This window comes from Mastomys coucha, unplaced genomic scaffold, assembly GCF_008632895.1.
Source record: "Mastomys coucha isolate ucsf_1 unplaced genomic scaffold, UCSF_Mcou_1 pScaffold21, whole genome shotgun sequence".
In the NCBI taxonomy this organism is placed as follows: Eukaryota; Metazoa; Chordata; class Mammalia; order Rodentia; family Muridae; genus Mastomys; species Mastomys coucha.
In genome coordinates this window covers 130,824,077-130,827,725 of record NW_022196904.1, presented here as the reverse complement: position 1 = coordinate 130,827,725, position 3,649 = coordinate 130,824,077, and positions in this window count along the sequence as shown.

Here is a 3,649-nt window from a genome sequence, read left to right as displayed (position 1 = left end):
AAAAAAAAACACAAACATGAGCCTATGAGAGACATCAGTTCCCAAGGTCCACACAGGATGGAGAGGCACAGGTGGCCACCTATGCTGTAGCTGGAGCATAAACTGAGACCTGGAGAGCACCCCTGCCCTCTATACTTCCTCTTCCTGAAAACAAGGATAGGTCCTGACTTTGGTTAGAGTACACACCGTGAATTTGGCCACAAGGTACCTCAGGCTCCAATTTTGTCCCCAACTTCCAGAGGTGAGTGAGGAGAAATACATCGATGGTCACAGGCTCCCTGAGTGGGGAGTGCCATCTCCTTCCCTAGACTCTTCCTCCAGTTCTGAACAACAGCCACATCCTGGGCTAGACAGACAGCACTGCTAGTGATTTCACTGTCCTAGGATGCCACACACTTAATCCTCTGGGACCTCTGTGCCATCCTAGCTGGAGCCAGAAAGGGTTCCACGAACTACAAAGACATCAGAGATAAAAATAGTCAAGAGCCCGGGCACGGGCAGAAGGTAGTCCTCCCACCTGACTGCGCCCCAGTCCCAGCCTTGTGCTGTCCTCCCTACCATGGCTCAGGCACGTGGAAGAACCTGCGTGTGGCCTGAGCCCCAAAATGGGGATTAGGGAACTAGAGCCAGCTGGGCCAAGGAAACCATTGTTTGGATTCCCTATGTGGGCCCCTCGGGCTGGCACCATGCCCTGCAGAAACCCAAGGATGAACTTGGCTCCAAGAACCTATGGTTGGTTTTCCACGCCATGCTTTCTATGCTATGGTGGGAGTCGGGGAAATTTCGGCCAGACTCACAATGCCCAAAACAGACCTCCTGAGCTGAACTCTGAGAAACTGGGTCCTCCCTACATGGGAGAAGTGAGTCCTCCCTGGATGGAGGGAGTAGGTCCTCCCTAGTTGAGGAAGCTGGAATCTCCCTGGACAGAGAAGGTCAACACTGTGTTCCTACTGAATGAAGCAGTATTGACCCCAAGCTGAATGACCTGATACTAACAGACCTCGTGGCCCATTGCAGGATCTCAAGTGGCTTAGATGAGCTTTTGATGTCACACAGTCCAGCCCATGGCTGGACACAGTGGTCAAGCCACAACCCTACACAAGGGCAAATGGTAGCAAAGCCTGTCAAGCTGGAGTGAGTTCGTCACCTGCTTCTCAGCTGCCAAATTTGGGTTTTTTGTTTTTTTGTTTTGTTTTGTTTTTTTGGTTTTTTGTTTTTTTGTTTTGTTTTTTTTTTTGTTTTGTTTTGTTTTGGTTTGGTTTGGTTTGGTTTGGTTTTTTTGCAGTGCCCTAGTGAAGGATGAGGACCAGGACACCCTGCGGTAGAGGCAAAGCTCTGCAACAAGATAAACAGCTGGAAAGTACTGAGAGACCACACAGAGGCCAACACACGTGTGGACAGATTCTCAGACCCCCGCTGGATGTGGCAAACACACAGAGGATGGCTTTATCCACCGATCAACACTCCTCTGTGCTGGGTCTCATGGGCAGCTGTCATGGCCTCAAAGCTCAGTTTCCCACTCTCGGCTCCAGAGGCCTCTACCCCATCTCTTTGCAGCTTTTCCTCAGGACTATGATGAAGGAAAGGAGACGTCATTACTTTGAGGAAGCTCCTAGGCAGTGCCACTCTTCAACAAGGATGTGGTGGCCTAGGTGAGAATGACTACCCCACCCAGTCACAGGTGGGTCCTGCTGGACAGCAGACAGCCTGCCCAGTCCTTAAGTTAGACTGGAACTGAAACCAACAGTGGACAGGGTCTGGGCACCCTGGACCTTCTTCTGCTGGCCCCACACCCTGCGGTGTTTACCTGGACAAGACACTGTTCCTAGGGACTGCACAAAATTTACAGCCTTGACTGCAGGGAGGAGGCAGCAAAGACGTCACAGGCTCCTAAAGTGAATGTTCCACTCTGTCTGTCCACACATTGACTCATCCGGAAGCTGCGGGGAGGGGAGGGGATATGAGAGGAGAAGGGAGAGAAAGGCAGAAGACCAGATGAGGGAAGAGGGAAGAGGGAGTCTTCCCCCAGATGAGGATCATCCAAGCCCCAATCCCGTTCTCAGTCAGTAGCCTTCTGGGATAGTTTCTGTTGTCTGTCAGCATGGCTGAGCCTCAGCACCCATTGTTTGGTCAGACACTAGTCTTGATGTTTCCATGAGGGTAGTTGTTTTGTTTTGTTTTGTTTTGTTTTGTTTTGTTTTCATTTCTTTTCTTTTCCAAATGTGAGCAGATGGGCCTCCCTGGAGTGGGTAGTAAAAACAGACTAAGATCTAAGAGGAGAAAGGAGGCTACCTCCAGCTCTGCCTAGAGACTCCCATTTGCTGACTTCCCTTCAGATTTCAGACTTAACAGCCCCACCATCTCATGAGCCATTCCTTAAATTTACACTCGCCTCTCTGTGTACACAAACACACACCCTGTTGCTTCAGTTCTCCTGAAGAACCCTGATTAATGCATCCTGCACAGCACAACCCCTCCTCACTCAGGGTGGGAGGCAGCCATGCAGTCAATCCAATCTGCAGCTTTGTGAGCTCCCTGCTCCAGACAGCTCCTCTCTCCTCCTTACCCCATTTTGACCTCACTGACCTTTACATGGTGTCAGCCATATGTATGGTCTCAGGCCATTCTCCCATGAAGCTCTGTGGTCGGTTTGATTACTAGCACCTGTAGCAGAAACTGAATTACTGAGGATCTTATGTCTCGGTTGCCTCAGTAGAGTCTCTCTGGGCACAGGAGACAAGGCTGGCTTAGCACTCATGCTGACCATTGTCCCTTGCCATCCTGGCCATGCATCCAACACCAGGCTAGCAAACCCCAGACAGCTGGCCTTAACTCACGTGGGAAGCTAGTGACTCCCACCATGGTAAGTAGAGAACTCCCAGAGAAGCCACAGTTCTCAGCCCTTCTGGATTCCTAAAGGAGACCTCAGCCCCAGACACATAAGGACAAAGCAAGCAGCAAGTCCTGGGCCTAGACCCAGACTGCCAGGCATCTGTCACACAGCCATCTCTGCAGGTCCTCCCCCGAAACATGAGAAAGGCAAGCTCCAATACTGCAAATCGGGCCAGAGAGTATACAGTATGGATGGGTGGGTTGTATATGAATGACTGGCTGATGGAAGGATGAGTGGCGGATAGATGTCTGAATGACTGAATAGGTAGTAGGTAGCTAGATGAGTGCATAGGATGGGTGACCGGGTGGGTACATAGATAGGTCTTTTATGTTTTAAATTGGAAGGGATTTTGATTGAGATTGTATTGAACACACAGATCAGTTTGGAAGAATCAACAATCCGAAAGCTCAGTTCTCCAGCCTGTGGCTCTGCGTAGACCTCTGTTTAGGCCTTGGTTCTCTCAGCAATACTTTGACATTTTTTTACATCTCAGATGTTTTTCTTCAGTGCTTCATATTTTTGATACTTCCGTGATAGGTATTTGTTTATTCCTGTATCAAACTGCTTGGTGCTAAGGTCTAGAGACCTAGAAAGCATGTAACCCCACCCTCTAGCCCCTCCCTCCAGCCCCAGGCAATCTTCTGTTTCTAACTAAAAAAGAGAATTTCTGTATTATATAGGGATTCTACGGTTAACTTTTTGAAGGACCACCAGACTCTTGTTATTTTACACTCTCACCAAAGTGCACAACCGTTC